Source organism: Schistocerca piceifrons, chromosome 6 (assembly GCF_021461385.2).
Source record: "Schistocerca piceifrons isolate TAMUIC-IGC-003096 chromosome 6, iqSchPice1.1, whole genome shotgun sequence".
Taxonomy (NCBI): domain Eukaryota; kingdom Metazoa; phylum Arthropoda; class Insecta; order Orthoptera; family Acrididae; genus Schistocerca; species Schistocerca piceifrons.
Window position 1 is genome coordinate 181,811,180 of NC_060143.1, and position 21,920 is coordinate 181,833,099.

Sequence of the window (21,920 nt, forward strand, 5' to 3'; positions counted from 1 at the left end):
GAACGGAGACATCACAGACACTTGCAAAATGTCGTTGGAGACCTGAAAGAGAGAAAAAACACTGTGAGTTGTTGGGAAAGGCGTCTGTCATCATCACAACAAGATCGCTTGCCGGCCAACAGCACACATCTGGATTGCTAGAACGTGCGGACACTATCATTCGACGTGTTCGAAGAATTACAATCGAAAACCTCCCTGCAAACCTGGATGTCTTTGTAAGTAGTGCTGACACACTCGTCCACCATTTCAGGTATTCGAAGGTGTACGCACCTAACAGAAGATCATGAACTGCGACGAAAGCGTATCTGTGCGAAATTGCTTTCGCGTTATCAGTCTTATCGTAACAATTCTTTGCCGGAGATCGTCACAGGCGTTCAATCGTGACTCTGTCACCTCGTGCCGGAAACAAAACGGCCACATCACCTCTCCACCGGAGAAAAGGTTCGAAGCAGCACCCTCATTCGATGAGTCCTGGCAACGGTCTTCTGGGATTCTAAAGGGGTTATTCTGTTTATGTCCTCCCTCTCAACTCTGAAGTGTACTCTAATACCCACAGGAAACTGAAGAGACCATTTTATCATGTCTGTCCTCACAAAAATGCGAACGAACTTCTCCTGCTCCATGACAGCGAAAGTCCTCACACAAGTTCGTGCACCCAACAGGAGCTTACAAAAAGTGATTCGACTTTGCTTCCTCATCTACACTGTAATCTGTATTTATGCTCCTTCAGGCTTCCATCTGTTTGACCCAACGAAGGATGTAAACCGCGGGAAGTAATATGTGGAGGTTACTGATGCAGCAAAAGGTTGGCAGGGAAGTAGACCAGTTCAGCCCATGCGGGCATACAGGCCCGGCCAGTAATGTGTTGTAAGGTCGTCGCATTCAAAGGAGATTATGTTGAAAAATATGGTTTTGTAGCCAAAACAGTGAGAAATAATATAGTGTATTGGAAAAAAAATGGCTCTGAGCACTATGGGACTCAACTGCTGAGGTCATCAGTCCCCTAGAGCTTAGAACTAGTTAAACCTAACTAACCTAAGGACATCACAAACATCCATGCCCGAGGCAGGATTCGAACCTGCGACCGTAGCGGTCTTGCGGTTCCAGACTGCAGCGCCTTTAACCGCACGGCCACTTCGGCCGGCCTAGTGTATTGGAATCCCGAATAAAATCAACCTGCTTTAAGAAAAAAATTGTAGTGTTGCTTATTGAACATCCCTCGTAACTGACCGCGTTTTTTTTTTTTTTTTTTTTTTTTTTTTTTTTTTTTTTTTTTTTTTTCCTGACAGTGCTCGGCCACAACCCTCATGTGCGACGTAGACGGCCCTGCAGTGTGGTTAATGGGAAGTGTTTGATCACCCACCATACAAACCGGACTTGGCTCCTTCTAATTTTCAGTGCTTCGTTCACATGAACATGCTATGTGTACAGCATTTTGACACACGTAAGGAATCGGAGGAAATCACAAATCACAGGAAATGTTGGTACCATGCTACGACTCTTGTCTGTCTCGGAATGAGCAGGCCGGGGTGGCCGAGCGGTTCTAGGCGCTACAGTCTGGAACCGCGCGACCGCTACGGTCGCAGGTTCGAATCGTGCCTCGGGCATGGACGTGTGTGCTGTCCTTAGGGTAGTTAGTTTTAAGTAGTTCTAAGTTCTAGGGGACTGATGACCTCATAAGGTAAGTCCTACATTGCTCAGAGCCATTTGAACCATTTGTCTCGGAAGGGGAACTATCCAGAGAAATACCTGGAAGATGTTGCTAAATGTAGTGAAAACATCTCTTATTTCCGCTATGTTTCCATTTAGCGAACTGTCGATGGCTGAGAAGAAAAAAACTGCTCTTGTAAAGGCCTTGTAGTCCAATTATGTGCTCAACTCTACGCACACTGGGTTATGAGTGAACGAACGATGTGCAAGGAGACATCTACTGGAAACCAAATCAAACGGCAGCACGTAACTTGTTGTAAGGTTAACTTTTTGTTTCGATGTGTAAATTGAATTTCACCTCAGTTTTTCATCTACATTTAATTAGAAGAAATAATCATCTGAAAACACTCGCTATTTTTTGAATAAAAAGGCCGGTGCTAGTTGCATTTTTATTTCTATATTGAAGATCATACCAGTTTCGGCCGCTAGAACCATTATCCAGTGGTGCATGTCAGAGAACACAGGATGGCTCCATGAGAATAACGTATATTGTATATTCTGCATGGAAGATATGACATTAATGTAAATTTTACCTTACGCATCAAAACTAAAAGTTAACATCGGTGCCATTGGATATTGTCTCTGCGGAGGCGGAGGGGGAAACCGGTCGTAGTTTTTAAAACAGAAAGAACAGAACAACAGATGATGACATTTTGTTCTAAACCAATACTTTAGTTCGGAATCTACACCAAGATGCTCCCAGTGCTGAACAAAAAATTTGCCTTGTATTTTAATAGAAAGTACTATCATTGTATACTGTTTATGGACTTCAGGAGTGTACAGGGCGTCCCAAGCGGAATGGTCAAATGTTCAGGGGCTATGCAGGAACATTCATTCAAAACAAAATATTTAATGTAGACATATGCCCTATTCCGAATATTTTACGATATACAAACCATTTTATGCACGTAAGTTTTCCTTATGGTGGCTTGCACGTGTGTTTTACCAACCCAGTCTCTTTGAGCTATCATACTAGCACTATCTCTCTGGTTTCAGCCTCTTTCCTCGGGATGTCTTTCTGCCATTAAACTAGCCCGTTGAACGCACAATGGTCCATAGTGTGTTGTGGGTGTACTGGTGCATGGGAGGGAGAGTGTATCAAAATGAAGCATCGTTTGACGGTATTTGTCCACGTGCTGAGTAAAATACCGCACTAATGAAGAATATGCAGATTGGTGTGTGCGATACTAATGTTCGTGCAGGTGTCCAAGGATACCGTCTCATGAAATAGATTCCTCCGAGTATCTTTTTTACGAACATATCTTTCAACAAGCAACAAACACTGCAGGAACAGCAACACATCGTTGAAATGGTGCAGCGTACTCCTACTATTACCGGACAGGGACTTCCTGTCTGTATCAGTGCCCCACGAACATGAGCATGGTGGACATTACTTGCGGAAACTTTGCGCCCATCTCACATAAAGCGTGTTCATAATCTTCACATCGGCTACAATGCAACATGACTCGAATTTCGTTTCTGGTTAAATTACAATCGTCCTTTGTTTCCGTTAATACTTTTCACTGATGAAGCGACGTATATACGGAATGGGATCAACAACACACGTAATCTTCGATGTCACAGAAGGATCCACATACCATATTGCAAATAAATATCTAGATTTCCTCTTCGATCAATGTTTCGTGTGACATTATCGGTAAGTTGTTGACAGCTCCAGTCATTTTAGATGAACGAATGACGGGAGAGAATTACCTAATCATTTTTTGCAAAATTCTTTTGTTGAACAGTTTGAGGAGTTTTCTTTGGCCGCGCGTACTGCAAATACTTCCACCATTAGGGAGCCCCTCCATCTTTGACCAGACGTGTGAGGGAACATTTAACCACACTTAACCTAATCACTGGGATGGACATGGTTGTATAATTACCTGGGCACCAAGCTCGTCAGATATTATGCTATTAGATATTATTTGATTATGGCGTAGGATTAAGTCTGAGGTGTACAAACTAAAGGTAAATATGTGATACGAACTGCTTAGTCGCATCATCAACGCTGTCGTCCTCATTATGGAATGTGCAGAAGCACTCAGACGACCAATACAACGGTACAACAGCTGTACTGTGACCTGAACAACAACGCTTAGAGGCGTACAATAAATGTGTTCTGTGTCGGCAACCATTCGCTACAGGGCATTTCAACCTTATGAAGTTTTTTCCTTCAAATGAGCGTTCTGTCGTATCTCTGAATATTTTTCATTTCTGGTACACCCTATATATGTATATCATATAATCGAAAATATCGGGCACCAGGCTGAAAATGACTTACAAGTACGTGGCGCCCTCCATCAGTAACGCTGGAATTCAGTATGGTGTTGGCCGATGCTTAGACTTGATGACGGCTTCTACTCTCGCAAGCATACGTTCAATAAGGTGCTTGAAGGTTTCTTGGGGAATGGCAGCCCATTTTGCACGGAGAGCTACGCTGAGGAGAGATATCGATGTCGGTCGGTGAGGCCTGGCACGAAGTCGGCGTTATAAAACATCCAAAAGATGTTCTATAGAATTCAAGTTAGAAATCTGTGCACGCAAGTCCATCACAGGGATATTATTGTCGTGTAACTACTCCGCCACAGACCGCGCATTATGAACAGGTGCTCCATCGTGGTGAAAGATGCAATGGCTATCCCGGATTGCTCTTCAACAGTGGGAAGCAAGATGGTGATAAAACATTAAGGAAGGCCTGTGCTATGACAGTGCCATGCAAAACAACAAGAGGTGCAAACCCCTCCTCAAAACAACATCACCACACCATAACACCCCTGTCTCCGAATTTTACTATTCGCACTACACACGCGGACAGATAACGTTCACCGGGCATCCTCTATACCCACACCCAGGCATCGGATCGCCACATTGTGCACAGTAATTCATCACTCGACACAACGTTTTTCCACTGTTCAAGCGTGAAATGCTTACTCTCCTTACACCAAGCTAGGCATCGTTTGGCATTTACTGGCATAATGTGTGGCTTATGTGCAGCCGCTCGACCATGAAATTGAAGTTTTCTCACCTCCCGCATAACTGTCATGGTACTTGCAGTGGATCCTGATGCCGTTCGGAATTCCTGTCTGATGATCTGGATAGATGTCTGCCTATATATTACACATTGCGACCCTCTTCAACTGTCGTCTGTCTAAATCAATAGACGAGGACGGCCTGTACGCGTTTGTGCTGTACGTGTCCCTTCACGTTTCCACTTCACTGTCACATCGGAAAGAGTGGACCTAGGAATGTTTAGGAGTGTGGAAATCCCGCGTACAGACTTATGACATAAGTGACACAATCACTTGACCAGGTTCAAAGCCCTTGAGTTCCGCGGAGCGCCCCATTCGGCTCTCTCACGATGTCTAATGACTACTGAGGTCGCTGATATGGTACCTGTCACTAGGTATAAGCACAATGCACCTAATATGAAACATGTATGTTTTTTGGGGTGTCCGGATACTTTTGATCACATAGTGTAGACACAGTTAGTAAAACAGAACTCCTGAGGAAATATGTGCAGTGGTAGCTATGCCTTCAGGTGTTCTAAACGGAAGTGCTAGTGAAGGATTACAATCAATGGTTCGAGAAATGTGGAATAACGCATATATCGTCGTTTTATTAGTTGTTTTTTTATTGCAATCGCATTTCGCTGCCCTCGACAGACTTAAAAGCGGCATTTCTGGTGACACTATATCACAGGTAACTGAGACATAATGAAAATAGTGTGTCAAAAGTTCAAATCATTTTGCTGCAGATGTCACCCACGAATTCATGAGGAGATGTCTTAACAGGGGGAGCGATAAATGGTCTCTCTCAGAGGACGTGAAAGTGTTCGTGGACGAGGGGTTTCTTGTGTTTTGTGCCGTCACAGGGTGGAATTTCACGTCCATTACACTGCGAACGTGAAAGAAAGATCCTGCCAAGTCAGGCCTACGCCTCGCGGAGATTAAAGTGGACAGTGAGATGCAACTTAAGTTATACGTCGTAAACGGAACTTAGGAGACGATATAGTCATATGGCGCTGAATTTCATATTCGATGGTTTTTGTATTACGACGTGCGTGCTATGAATACAAGCTACCTGAAAGCAGCAATACGTTGGTGACCTCTAGAAAATGCGTCGTTTGAGGCTGATGTGCGATTTGTTGCAACTGAAAGAAGGGAACTACATATTTGCTGTAAAAGGTTTCTCGTACTGGATGCTTTTCGTGCTATAATTTATGTGGTATGAATGTGTGCCGATTCATTCTATGACGCATTGATGATGTAACAAAAGCAGTTAGCTTCTGGTACAGTTTGTTATCTGTGGTTACATTGTCTTGCACCACACCAGAAGTGGATCGCAGATCGCTGGGTTCATCAGAGGAAAGAGCAGTGTTTTTTGGGAAAATGCATCAAAAGATATCTTCTTGTAATATTTATTTATTACAACCGGTTTCTATCATTGATGATCCTCCATGACTGCATTTTTTCTTTCAAGGGGGATTGTCATAGTAAATGTTACAAGACAGACTTGTGTCATACATTTTTTCCAGTGTTATCGATAGAATCGTGAGCTATGAAGGCAAAGTTAGCAGGTTCGCTTCCTGCTAGCTTTATATTTTGTACGTTTTCTAACTGTCTGTTGGTGTTTCTTACTTATTTAATAGAAATATGTTTCGCAATGCTCTTATTTATCATAAATAATCGCAAGCTATGTCCAAGACGGAGATCTTTCGATTTTGTAGATGTGGCAAGGGCACATGGGCCAATGAATTGCAAAACTTCCGTTTACATCAATAGATGATATCCCCCAGTTTATATTACGAAGGTAACAACATCGCTAACATGTTGCCACGGGAATAAATGTGTGTTTTAGTAGACTCAATCAAGTAGAAGCACCGCTTGTTTTTAGTAAAAATTACCACAACGATCAATGTAGAATCGAGGCGATATCCCGTGGGTTTCGCAAACTGAAATGCTTCAGGCTGAACCTATTGACTTCAAACAAATGCCAAACAAAATGTTTCAACACGTGAAACATGTACAAAATGGGAAGTAAGCCCAAGCTATTGAAATGGATAGGGTCAGAAGTAATTAGCTTAGTATTAATAGTTTATTTCATAATACAAATTTTGTCAAAATTGGTTTGTAATGCATTCTGTTTGTCTTTGTTAACTGCAGTGTATGTAACGTTCCTCTGCCAGCAAATCGCAAATCGATGGCTCCAGAATCTTCTATGCGGTTTTCTCCGCCCTTCTTCGACGATCGCTAACAGAGTTATTACAAATTTTTGTTGCGCATCCACAAACAAAAATCGGTGTGATTTTCTTCGAGATTTAAATGAGAACTGCAGAAGGGGAGCGCAATTGTCGCAAATCCTGATGCAATGCAAGCTCCGTGAGATGTTGGAAGTTGCTTCAGAATGTGCAAAAAACATGACAGATACCACGGGTGATATGCCTCGAGGTAAAGAAACACGTCCGGTGTTCGGATGGCCTAAGCGCGAAGAGCATGTTCAGCATTTGAACGAACTCTCGGCACAGCAGTGATTTCGTGCTCACGTCCATGTGTTCAAAACGAATTACCAGTGGCAGACCCCTGTTCCTGTATTGAGCGGATTTATTTGTCGCTACTATTAGGTTTCTCTTATCCTGTTAGCCCTCCCCCTGCTGCATTCCCCTCAGCCATATCCTTATTTCCTGGCCTCTGTAAGGCACTAATCTCATTACAGAGATTTCTTTCTTGTGCTTTCAAAGCGCATCGAGTTTCAGCTGGGTGCAAACGAACTCAGTTCGTCTGATTGCTTCACAGAAGGATACACAGTGGCGTCACACAGGAAAAAAAGAAATTCTTTTTCTGCAATTACAGGTCTAAATAGAACTGTGAACCTGGCAAATGGCACTCCGGACTACCAGTCGAGCAGAGTTGCTTCCTTCTGATTGAAACTTACTGGAAAAGCCTCTTCCACTCAGCGATTGATCGTGTTCAGCTAATTTCAAACTAGTCCTACTTCTTTCAACCTGATTGCTAGGAAGGATAAATTGTAAGAATAATTAATAAGTTTTTAAAGTTGTTATTGAAAGTATTCCTTTCTATAGAGAAACATTACCGTTTAGTGAACTGAATAAATGGAAAGCTAAGAATTGTAATAACCATAGTATCCATTACTATTTCGATGTAAATGTACACACCTTTTGCTTTATTACTTCGCTATAGTGGCTAAAGACCACGTCGACGAAGATATTAAATCATCGGAACGAATTTGTCTCCCAGTGCTCTCTCTCTCTATTTTGTCAGGGGCGACGTGTGAGAAAATACTCGGTACATATAAGCTAATGCAACTTTTTCTGTTTGACAGATAATTGAACCAAATTTTGCACATGTCTTTCATTGTGTTATCGGCTGTAATATGGAGGATTTTTTCAGTTTTTTTGTCAAACAAGTAGTTGAGGACGGTGCTGGATACTTTTAGAAAACATACTATCACATTAAGAACATTTCAAAATGTGGTAGGTTATTATTTGTAATTAAACAAACTACCTGTGTACTAGTTTTCTAATATTAGTATAACAGCTCTCACCACGTATTTTTTCTTTCGAAATTTGGTGTAGATACATAGGAAATTTTATTTCACAAATATATGAATAAATCAGACAGTAATGGACTTCGAAAAATTTTGAACCAGAGGAAGTTGTGTGGTAGTATGTACTAAGTCTGAAGCAATTTTTTTTTTTTTTGTGTGCAGTGGTTGAGCAGAAACTATTCACTGTACACTAAAAAATGAAAGTTGCGCCAAATGTAAAAAAAAAAAAGTTTTACTAGAATTTAAGGCAGAAACAATTCCTTTAATGTTTCCCATAATCATACATTTGGTATTTTTGGTCTTAATGTAGATCTTTGCATTTAGTCTGATCCCTCTGGCGTGTCGTTTTGGCCCTTTACTGACATTTCAGAACCAACAGTAAGCACACCATCAATTTTCCTTTACAGTTTTTAGCGAAGCAGCCTACAACAAATCGTAGTGTACGCCCCTGATTCCTCTAGAGTTACCATCATTGAACACGAGACAAGCAACATATGAGGAAATTTGAACAATTGTAGACGAACAAAATCTTGTCTTTGGGCGTCTCTTGTAAATGAAATTTTTACGGCTTTCATTCTGCCCTTGTGTTCCGCGATGTGTGCATTTCTTTAATAAACCGTACTCTATTGTAAAAGGGCTCACAGCATTATATTCTTTACGGATGTCTTCTCTGGTGGCAGGAAATAACAAAATACGACTAACACGGACGCAGTCGTGTAGAAAGTACTGAGCTGCTCATTCGTTGAAAAAACATGGTTTTTACGTCATTTATAGTACGAATGGCCGCCCCGATAGCTGAGTGGTCATCGCGGTGGTCTGTCACGCCAAGAAGCCCGGGTTAGATTCCCGGCGGATCGGAGATTTTCTCCGGTCAGAGACTGGGTGTTGTGTTGCCCTCATCATTATCATCCGTGGAAAGCAACGAGAAACCACCACTGGCATCACTTCCCAAGGCTCTCATGCGGTCGACCTCTCTGACGAGGCTTCCCCCCCTGACAAGACCTGCATTAACGCAGAACACAAAGTTTTGTAGTACGAATTAAACTCTGAAACTTTGAGGCAATATATGTAACATGCAATGGAACAATCTACTTTAAATATCCCCCCCTCCTCCCCCTGAAGTATCTCTCTCCTCTCTGTACGTACAGGCAACCAGTACCTAATTGTATCCTTTCTCGCAATTTGCACATCGTATTCCGTGTTACTGGCGGGATTACCGATTTAAGATCTATGTATTGCAATCATAGTATGGCGAAGAGTAATTACCAATAAATGAGACAACTTTGAATGTTGCCAGTTATTTATAACGTACCATTTAGAATCCTTTGTCGTTAATTGAGTTTTTCTTTGTTTTATAGCATGTATTTTATTGTTCCGTCTAGTATTACTTAAAACCTATGTTGTTGCGGGAGAGGTACTGTATAATTTTCCTCGCAAGCCAGCTGGATTAAACAAAATACGGACCTACACTAGACTTTACTCAATTAGGACTAAATTCACCGACGGAAAAGAAATCGCAAGACCAAAATGGAGTTGCGTTACATGAATGAAAGTCGGTAGGCGTGTGTCCATATTTGAAAGATGATGTCTGTTCACATTTCACGTCAGTTGCATAAGACTGGCCCCCATAGCACTGCCATCAGTATGCAAATCAGGTTTGCTTTAAAACACGTTGAAGGGTCGTATGCTTTAGTTTCTTTTGAGACTGGACGTCGTGAGTTGATGTTAGACAAGATTGGCTTTAAGGCGGCAAACAAGCCATTATCAGGACTCTACTGAGTTTGAACGAGGTCATGTAATAGGCCTAAGAGAAGCTGGATGTTTCTTCTGCGATACTGCAGAAAGAGTTGGCAGGAATGTAGCACTCAGGATGATGACTGGCATCGCTGGTCACGGGAATGTACGAGCGCAAGAAGATGGTTCAAATGGCTCTGAGCACTATGGGACTTAACATCTGAGGTCATCAGTCCCCTAGACTTAGAACTACTTAAACCTAACTAACCTAAGGACATCACGCACATCCATGCCCAGGCAGGATTCGAACCTGCAACCGTAGCAGCAGCGGGGTTCGGAACTGAAGCGCCTAAAACCGCTCGGCCACAGCGGCTGGCGCATCAAGAAGACCGGGATCCGTATGGTCACGTGGAACTACCGAGAAGGAACATCGTGTACAGGATATGGCTCTGGCACATCGTACTACACCTGCAGCAGAAATTTGAGCAGCAGGTGGCACTGCAATGACACAACGAAGTGTTATAAATCGGTTACCACAAGAACAGCTCGGGGATAGACGCCCAGTAGAGTAATTTGCACTGACACCAAACCATCGCCTTCGTTGGAGAGCAGGGTGGAGGTGTGCGCTTTTTGATGAAATCTGATTATGTACTGTGTGTTGGTTAGAAATAGGCTGGCTGAGGGCTAATCTGTCTACATGCAAGACACCCTGTACCTATATCTACAATTATAGTCTGAGATGCCGTCTCGCTTAGCAGCAGGCGCAAGCAGTACTTCAGGGCGTGTTTTCCAACAGGATAACGTTCGTCCATATACCGCTGTTGTAACCCAACATGCTATGCCGAGTGTCGGCATGTTGCTTTGGCAGTGCTCGATCAACAGATGTGTCTCAAACAGAGTGCTTATGGGACATCATCGGACGACAACCCCAGCATCATCCATTACCAGCATTAACCGTCCCTGTATTGACCGACCTACTGCAATAGGCATGGACCTCTATCCCACAGACTGAAGCCCAATACATGTTTGCATGCTCCCATTCAATATTGTGTAGGCTACACCAGCATTTCACATTTGCAATGGCTTATGGCGTGCTTTCATTAAGTAGTGATCCTGCAATACTAGCCACTACATATGTTATCTAGACAAATCCATTTGCGAAATATCATTACTGTACATTTTTTATTATTTTGAAATATTTCCGTCAGTGCACAGCAAAATGAAAACAGCTATATAAGAAAGTAAATAGGACGCCACCCAGTATACAACATACAGGTGCGCCAAGGGGTTAAATTCCCTCGACATTTTATTACCCGACTACTGTGAAGTAAGAAACTTCCTGGCAGATTGAAACTATGTGCTGGACGGAGAGCGAGTCTCGAACTCAGGACCTTTGCTTTTTGCGAGCAAGTACTCTACCAACTTTTTATATCTTCTTAACTGAGCGTTGTATTTGTTCGGGGCGGACGTCCTATTTGTTCAAGTTCATGTTGATCCATTAACTCAGTTTTTTTATTACAGAGGGCAGTTAACCATTTGACCGAACACGCTGATCTACGGTGCCGGCATTGCCTGCGAAGGGCAAAGGTCCCGAGCTCGGGTCTCGATCCGGCACTCAGTTTTAATCTGCCAGGAAGTTTCATATCGGCGCACACTCCGCTCCAGAGTGAAAATCTCATTCTGGGTACTGTGAAGTAATATTTTTAAATGCACAAACGCAGTCATGCCACTGTTATAACGCATTAATGTCTACTGTCGGACACACTTTCATGCGACTGTTCGGGAATACGCTGCACGAAACTTCAACAACAAGCCTATCTGTCTTTGCTCGACAGTACCACAGACTCTCCAATCTTACAAACTTGAACACGTTGTATTTTTGCTTTGTGTTATTTTCAAGCTTTGGTTTTTCCAGTAATTTTGGTCATTTTGATGGTAACCAAGAACTCCGGGAGCTTATTTTGGATTGTTGTCGGTTCATTCGGAACACACCTGGGAATTTTTGACTGCGTTCGAGCACTGATGAGCAGACGTGCTGGAGCCTCACTTCACGTGAACGGTGGGCATGTGGAACATTTGTTGTAATGTGTTTGTCCACAAGTGCATAAATGCAGTTTTGGATCCTTGGAGACGCTGTTATAAGGTGTCCCTTTACTCAATCAGAATAAGTCGTATCTTCAAAAACATTGTTTTCCGGACATATGTTTATTAGGATTATTTGGGTGTTTAATTGTGCTTTACTCGACCCTTTCGTTCGCACCAGTGATAGTCAAACAAAGTTCTGCGTGTGGCGCCGTGTATTAATTGATGATACTGATATCGGGTCACCTGCCCGAACACAACGTCATCTTGACACAATATTTCGGCGGTCCACCTGGCCAACATTTGCAGTTGAGTAAACCGTCGCACTATCTCACTGGGACTGAAATCAAACCGCAACAGCGACTCCTTTATAAACCGACCGTAGGCTCATCGTGCATGCGCAAACATAACTGCCTCTAGCGGAAAGCACGACAGCGCCCCGGTAGTGACAATTCGCGGAAACGATCAGTCGATATCAAACACAGTTGACACCTTCTGATGACTGAAACAATGACCGTCGTTTTTTAATGTCAAACAGAACGGGGTCCCAACTCTTACTTAAAGGATACGCTTTTTTCTGGCTAAACGCGTATGGTGATAGTGCTCCACGCAACGATCCTGGATCGTAACAATCATTTGTCCAATATAGGCTCTTCCGTAATGGCAGACAGTTCTGTAGACACCGGGCTTCCTCAAACCCAAATCATCCTCCAATGACCGCAGCAGAGCTCTAGAATTACCTGACGAACGGAACACATTTTTGTAACAAATGGGTTTACTATTTTTCCTATTCTTGAACGTATGCTTCCCGCGATAGGTAGGAACGCCGCAGGTTTATATCTTCTATTGGTTCCCGCGAAGGTCCAGTCTGAAGAGCACGACGGATCTGATTGTCGGTATAACAGTTCTGCTTGAACACTGCTGTTAGATGACATTTCTTGTGTCAAACTACCAGCATCTGAGATACCATCTCAGGACTTTGATTTTATTGACGTATACATCAAGTTGTTCTAATAATTTAGAGCCTTCCATTGGCTTCATAGTGCAAAACTACCAAATTCTTTCCTACGTAGTTGATGGTGTATTTAGTTTCAATCACATGCTGTGCAATTTCTGCTGGATACCCCTTATCTCTGCTTATAAATTTGTCAGACAGCCGGATTTCAATTGGTTCTTTCACTACAAAATCCCAATAACACCTCGCAGGAGGAATCAATTGTGTCTCTTCGCACCACATTTTACAGTATGTCCTTCAGCAAGACAATGTTCCTCAACCGCAGATTTTTCAGGCTGAAATAAACGCGTGGGATGATAGTACTCCCTGCATCGATCCTGGACCGATGTTTTCCTGGATTTGTCGGTAAGCTTTTTACTGCTTGTCATCATATTTCATTCGCGAATGGCAGAACTTAACATCTAAACATACGTTTCGCATCACATCACTCAAGAGTAGAAGTAAGCATAGTGTTAAAATGAATAACGTCGATAAAGAATACACAGTATCCGAAATGCATCGTGTGATCCAATAAAACACGAAAAAATTGTGGCTAAAGGCATTATTATTGATACTTCCTGTGTAAGAATTTGTGTAACTCTAACGAGATAATTGCGAAGAACCATATAAAAGGATGAGTTAGCAATATATGTTCCGCCTCGCCTACGTTGATTGATGGCACTATTTAAGATTCCAGAACGAGATTTGCTAAACTCAGGTTCACGGAACACCAACATAAACTGACATATCGTTGTTCTAGAACTTTTTGCTACAGCGTATTGATGCATTTGTGTTTTTAACGATTACCATTTTAACTCAACTTTCGAACATCCTTAGAGCTGTTAAAAAAAAGACATGCTTAGTTTGGTCTTTCATAACCAGTCATAAACACACATATTGGAAACATGACTACTGTAGTTTCAGAGCAATCAGTTGGTTTCATAAAGGCCCATTACTCAAAGTAATTTTGTTGATTATAAGACTCGTAACCTATGTTCCATGCTGGCTAACGCGATCATTACAGTTTCGCAAGGAATTGATACAACTAAACATGTGTGAAGTGATTTAGATCTTTTATTATAAATTTTACATTTCTCCATTTTCGTGTTGCAGTTTTTTTCACCTGAAGATTGGCTTATAATCGCCCGAAACCATACGCGACTGAGCTAATAAATCTTTTACATATTAAGTGGTTTATTATCTAATTCCCCGATGCCCAGTAGCGGTTATTCTGTCAACCAAATTTTATTCAGAACTCAAAAAAGGAGTGTGGGCAAGCAACAAAATGGGTTTATCATCTTGATGTACCACATACAAGATGGTTAGAAACAGTGCGGAATACTTGTAAGGATACTCAATGAGAGGTTATGCTGAGAAATAATTGTTAAGAAAAAAATTCGATACGTTGCACCTTTTCTGAGTTGCTTAACAAAGAGTAGGAAATCAGGTCGTCGTGCACAAAAATTCAAACAACCTGCCAGAGACAGTTATCACCAACCCGTCTGTTGCTTTTGCTGACCTAGTTTAAATTTTTCACATCCGAAAAAGGCACGCTGTAACTGGTAATGAGCATTTCGACGAGTGGTAACTTACGGACCCACGGATGTCTATACATTACCGCAAATTAGTGTATGAAACTGCTTGAATTTGTACGCGTGACTACCTCACTGACTAACGTCAATGCTAAACAACTCAGAAACGGTGCAACGCAACGATTTTTTTCCTAACAGTTGTTTCTCAGCACATCTCCTGCAACACTTACCAGCTTTAGAGACTGTTTCTGATTACTCTGTGTAACAGGTGACATCTTCTAAGATGCTTGTCCTCACTCATAGCTTCTGACTTGGCGATGTATATACATTGGCGACTTACCGAGACCTCGTACGCTACGAAACTTACTGGTTTCTCTGCAACAATAAAAACCATAATGCACACTTTTATAATAGTCGTAAGTGTGTTTCAGATCACTTAGGTAAGATGAGACGTACCATGTCTTATTTGTTTTAATAGATCCGAAGACGTTCGATATTTGAATGAAGCAACTAACCATTATAAAGACAAACGCGACAGTAGACTACAATAAAAAACACTGGAATTGTAGTTCAGCTCTGGCGGTTGTCTCTGCACTTGACATCATGACAAGCTTTCATAAGTGAAAAAACATTTTCTTGAAACCTCGGCTCAGCAAATGGATTAATTCTCTGTTTCTACGCCTTAGGGATTCATCATCAGAAGATTTGCTTATTTTTCATTGTAGTTCATCTAAACACATTGTGACCGCAATATTTGTTTCCTTTTTGTCATCAGCCATCTGACTGGTTCGATACAGCCCACTATGAATTCTTCTCCTGTACCAATTTCTTCATCACAGAGTAGCACTCGCAACCTACGTCCCCAATAATCTTCTGGATGTATTCCAATCTCTGTCTTCATTTACAGTTTTTACCCTCTACAGCTCCCTCTAGCACGATGGAGGTTATTCCCTGAAATCTGAACAGATGTCCTACCATCCTGTCCTTTCTTCTTGTCAGTTTTTTCCATATATGCCTTTCCACGCCGAACCTCCGGAGAACGACCCCGTTCCTTTCCTTTATCAGTCCACCTACTTTTCAACATACTTCTGTAACACCGCATCTCAAATGCTTCGCTTCTCTTATTTTCTGGTTTTCCCACTGCCCACGTTTCACTTCCGTACAATATTGTGTTCCAGACGTAATAATTCAGAAAATTTTTCCTCAAATGAAGGCCTATGTTCTGTATTAGGACACTTCCATTAGCCAGGAATGCCCTTTTTGCCAGTGCTACTTGCTTTTTATGCCCTCCTTGCTCTATCATGGACTGTTTTGCTGTGTAGTTAGCAGGATTCCATAACTTCATCTGTTTTCTGATCACCATCCTAATGTTAAGTTTCTCGCTATTGTCATCTGCTATTTCTCATTACTTCCGTGTTTCCTCTATTTCCTCTCTGTCTATATTCTTTGCTCGTTAGACTGTTCATCTCATTGGGTAGATCCTGTAATCGTTCTTCACTTTCACTGAGGATAGCGATGTCATCTGCGAGTATTATCATTGATATCCTTTCACCATGAATTTTAATATCACTCCTGAACCTTTCTTTTATTTCCACTATTGGTTCTTCGATGTCACAGTTTGAACAGTAGGGGCGAAAGACTACATCACTGTTTTACACTCGTTGTAATCCTTGCACTTCGTTCTTAGTCTTCCACTCTTAGTGTTCCGTTTTGGCTCTTTTACATGTTTAATATTACCCGCCTTTTCGTATGGCTTAACCCTATTTTTCTCAGAATCAGAAGAGCTTGCCACATATGTCGAACGCAATTTTCAGGTTGACAGATCCTAGCCGGCCGGAGTGGTCGAGCGGTTCTACGCGCTTCAGTCTGGAACCGCGCGACCGCTACGGTCGCAGGTTCGAATCCTGCCTCGGGCATGGATGTGTGTGATGTCCTAAGGTTAGTTAGGTTTAAGTAGTTCTAAGTTCTCGGGGACTGATGACCTCAGATGTTAAGTCCCATAGTGCTCAGAGCCATCTGAACCATGTTGACAGATCCTATGAACATGTCTTGATTTTTATTTACTCTTACTTCCATTATCAACCGTAGCGTCAGAAGTGTGTCTCTGGTGCCTTTTGCTTTCCTAAAGCCAAACTAAACGTCGGCCATAACTTTCTTTTCGACTTTACTGTATATTATTCTTGTCAATAGCTTGGATGCATCAGCTGTGAAACTGACTGCTTGATTATTCTTCCACTTGTTGGCTCTTGCAGTCAAATGGTTCAAATGGCTCTGAGCACTATGGGACTTAACTTCTGAGGTCACCAATCCCCTAGAACTTAGAACTACTTAAACCTAACTAACCTAAGGACATCACACACATCCATGCCCGAGGCAGGATTCGAACCGGCGACCGTAGCGGTCGCGCGGTTCCAGACCTCTAGCAGTCTTCAGGATAGTGTGGATGATGTTTTTCCGAAAGTCAGATGGTATATCGCCCGACACATACATTCCACACATGAATGTGAATAACCATTTTGTTTCGCTTTTCCCAATGATTTTAGTAACTCTGATGGAATGTTCTCTATACCGGCTGCCTTATTTTCAAGCTCTTTCAAATTCTGATTGTAATATTAGATCTCCTATGTCTTCTCTATCTGTTCCTATTTCTTCTTCTATCACGTGATGAGACAAGTCTTCCCCCTCATAGAGGCCTTCAGTGCACTCTTTCCCCCTGTCGGCCCTCTCCTCTGCATTCAGCAGTTGGATTCCCACTGCACTGCTAACGTTAGCACCGTGACTTTTGACTTTTCTACAAGCTGAGTCAGTCCTTGCGACAATTATTTCTTTTTCGATTTTTTTACATTTATCATGCAGCCATTTCGTCTTAGCTTCCCTACACTTCAAATTTCTTTCATTCCTCAGCGACTTGTATTTCTATATTCCTGAATTTCCCTTAAAATTTTTGTGCTTCCTTCTTTCATCCAGCAGCTGAAGTATTTCTTCTGTTACCCATGGTTTCTTTGCAGTTACCTTCTTTCTACCAATGTTTCCCTTTGCAACTTCTGTGATTGCCCTTTTTAGAGGTGTACATCCCTCTTCAACTGTTCTGCCGGCTGAGATATTCATTATTGCTGTATCTATATCCTTAGAGAACCTCAAGCATATCTCGTCATTTCGTAGTACTTCCGTATCCCACTTCTTTGCGCACTGATTCTTCCTGACTAGTCTCTTAAAATTCAGCTGAGTCTTCATGGTCTGAGTATATATTTGCTCCCAGTACGTCCGACAGCCCAGGATCTGATTTAGAAATCTATGTCTGCCCATGATGTAATACAACTAAAATCTTCCCACATCTCCCCGTCTTTTCCAAGTATACCTTCACCTCTCGTTACTCTTGGACAGAGCATTCGCTATTACCATCCGAAATTTATTGCAGAACTGAGTGTTCCTCCTCCCGCATTACTAGTACCAAGCCTATATTCTCCTTCAACTCTTTTTTTCTGCTCCTTTCCCTAAAACCGCATTCCAGTCTCACATGACTTAGATTTTAATCTCCCTTTACGTACTGAACTGTTTCGTTGACGAGTTTCTGTGATAATTCAAATCATTGAATGATGAACTGCTAACAAGTCAAAAGCGGTTATGGATGTGTTTGTGATATTGGGTACCGTAAAATATGATAAAACAGTTTTGCTACGACGCAATTTCTTGAAGATAAAGTTGACAAGGCACATAAAATAATATTCGCGTAATCTGTCGTAAGGAAAAGTGATGATCCATGGGCTGTCGAATCCCAAAAATGCAGACAACAAGATGTCTATTAACTAGTCAGGTTTTTCTGTCTCCGCCAGGTACACTCATTATGCACGAGCATTTCACTCCTTTTCGCTGTTAGTTCATCGGACTTACCTCTCTCTTGTTATTGCAACTGCAAGCGTAAATGAATGAACTTCTGTTCGCAGGCGTGATAGTGCTCCCCCTGCTGTTTCACTTGTAGTGTCAGCTCGCACCGGAGGCACCAATTATGAGACATGCAAATCCGTCCTCGGCAGGACATCTCATCGTTATCCGTGACTCCATTTCGTCGTAACAAAGCGTAAACAGAGTCCACAATTGAGCGGGAACGGCTCTCACCACTGCCATCCTTTACTTTGTCTTCTGCAAAATCCTAATTTGGCGAGGGAAAGATGTTTCCGCTAACGCCTTATCTGGAGTTGTCTCATTCATAGTTGATTTTTTTTTACTGTTTTGGACAGTTAATTTTCCGTATCCAGAAGAACGACGTTGTAACGGAGCACTGTACTGCTTTTTCATATGCCAAGAATTTCAAGGTCCTTCACATGAGCAATTCCATCCAAAAAACACTAACCACACACCTAAAGAACGACAATTCATGTCTTACTTCTACATGGAAATCACGTTACAAGTTATAAATTTCAAAATATGGCCCCGCTAACAAATTAACAATCTCACGCTACAAATAGTAAGCGGAAGTTAGTTACTTGTAACCAAGAAGATCTGTTACATTACGCTGGAGGTTAGAGAGTGAAATAAAAGTTCAGTATTCCCTTGAAGTTACGTGATATCACAACCAGCTTTTGACAAAGAAGTAGAATATTTCAGTTTTTGCAGAGCTACCTTTCTTCTCCTAAACTGGTATATTTCCTGCATAATAGCATCCACACAAAATAACAATAACTTATAAATTTATCAGTTGTAGTGTTTCCTACCGTTTCTTACCGAATAGTGTTCCCTTTCTATTCTTTCTCCAACACTTCGAAAAAGTCCGTACAAAATTTAGTCAAAGTTGAAAAACGTGAAAATATTAATCCATTCTTAAATAATTAGATGTTAAGGGAAATTCAGTTTTATTTCTGAGTAAATAACCGTTATGAAATACTTAACTGAATTATAATCAAGTAGGAATCATTTATTTTAACACACAAAGTATTTTTTTGCGTTTTTGACGGATACTTCATCATGGTACAATATTTTTTTCCTTCATAATTTTTTATCGCATATCTACGATATTCACATTCTGTAGTTTAAATGTATGCACGCCACTCTTCTCAGAATGCTCTGAACTTACAGTGGCTTATTCCCTCTCTAAGTTTTAGATATTTCATTTTATCTTTCTTTGTGACCCGATTCGTTTGCTTTCTGCTCTCGTGTTTACATAGGGATATTTCAGAATGCATCCGTCTGTCTGTTTGTATTGGCTTTCGTTCCCATTGCTCACAGCTTCGTGTATGTTTACTTCGCTTGCGGACGAGTTGTGCTCGTACAAACACCGTGGATACGTAGCTGCTTTCGGGAGGAGGTATCAGTAAATACGCCGTTCTGCGTAACTGTCCACTGAAACAAGCCCTGAGTAACGCAGTTGACGGCCGGGAAACAATGTGGTCGGAACAGCTCCCCATTCTGCGTACCAATGTACAAACAGACGGCTTCTCTCATTACTTGTACGACGAGCAACATTAACAAAGCGATGCTGGTCTAAATCGTGCCTTGTACCCTTCTCAACTGTCTGTTATTTATCTATATTTTTCTCTGGGTACAGCAGCAGTGCAAGGAAACGATGAAGTTGATAAATTCATTTAATGAAAGGTTATCCTTCTACATAAAAAAAATTAACAACGCAGTTTTGCGACCACGGAACTTCTGCTAATTCCTTAGGTCACAAATATGCCAGTGCTATTACTTGGAGGACTTACGGTCAAATAAGGCAGAAGGGATAGATAACATTCCACCAGAATTTCTAAAATCATTGGGGGAAGTGGCAACAAAACGACTATTCACGTTGGTGTGTAGAATATATGAGTCTGGCGATATACCATCTGACTTTCGGAAAAGCATCATCCACACAATTCCGAAGACGGCAAGAGCTGACAAGTGCGAGAATTATCGCACAATCAGCTTAACAGCTCATGCATCGAAGCTGCTTACAAGAATAATATACAGAAGAATGGAAAAGAAAATTGAGAATGCGCTAGGTGACGATACGATCAGTTTGGCTTTAGGAAAAGTAAAGGGTCGAGAGAGGCAATTCTGACGTTACGGCTAATAATCGAAGCAAGGCTAAAGAAAAATCAAGACACTCTCATAGAATTTGTCGACCTGGAAAAAGCGTTCGACAATATAAAATGGTGCAAGCTGTTCGAGATTCTGAAAAAAGTAGGGGTAAGCTATAGGGAGAGACGGGTCATATACAATATGTCCAACAACCAAGAGGGAAAAATAAGAGTGGACGATCAAGAACGAAGTGCTCGTATTAAGAAGGGTGTAAGACTAGGCTGTAGCCTTTCGCCCCTACTCATCAATCTGTACATCGAGGAAGCAATGATGGAAATAAAAGAAAGGTTCAGGAGTGGAATTAATATACAAGGTGAAAGGATATCAATGATACGATTCGCTGATGACATTGCTATCCTGAGTGAAAGTGAAGAAGAATTAAATGATCTGCTGAACGAAATAAACAGTCTAATGAGTACACAGTATGGTTTGAGAGTAAATCGGAGAAAGACGAAGGTAATGAGAAGTATTAGAAATGAGAACAGCGAGAAACTTAACATCAGGATTGATGGTCACAAAGCCAATGAAGTTAAGGAATTCTGCTACCTAGACAGTAAAATAACCAATGGCGGACGGAGCAAGGAGGACATCAAAAGCAGACTCGCTATGGCAAAAAAGGCATTTCTGGCCAAGAGAAGTCTACTAATATCAAATACCGTCCTTAATTTGAGGAATAAATTTCTGAGGATGTACGTCTGGAGTACAGTACTGTGGGAAAACCGGAACAGAAGAGAATCGAAGCATTTGAGATGTGGTGCTATAGACGAATGTTGAAAATTAGGTGGACTGATAAGGTAAGGAATGAGGAGGTTCTACCCAGAATCGGAGAGGAAAGGAATATGTGGAAAACACTGATATGGAGAAGGGACAGGATGATAGGACATCTGCTAAGACATGAGGGAATGACTTCCATGGTACTAGAGGGAGCTGTAGAGGGCATAAACTGTAGAGGAAGACAGAGATTGGAATACGTCAAGTAAATAATTGAGGACGTAGGTTGCAAGTTCTACTCTGAGATGAAGAGGTTAGCACAGGAAAGGAATTCGTGGCGGGCCGCATCAAACCAGTCAGTAGACTGATGACCAAAACAAATTACTCGTTGCAATATTTCACGAAGCACTTGATAATGGTGACAAACTGAATTCAGTAGTTAGTGCACAGGGGAATTAAGGAAGCAAGGAACAGCTACTTTTAAGAAAATTAAAGAGTGGAAGGACGAAAAATATTTTCAACGTCCCAAATGATTT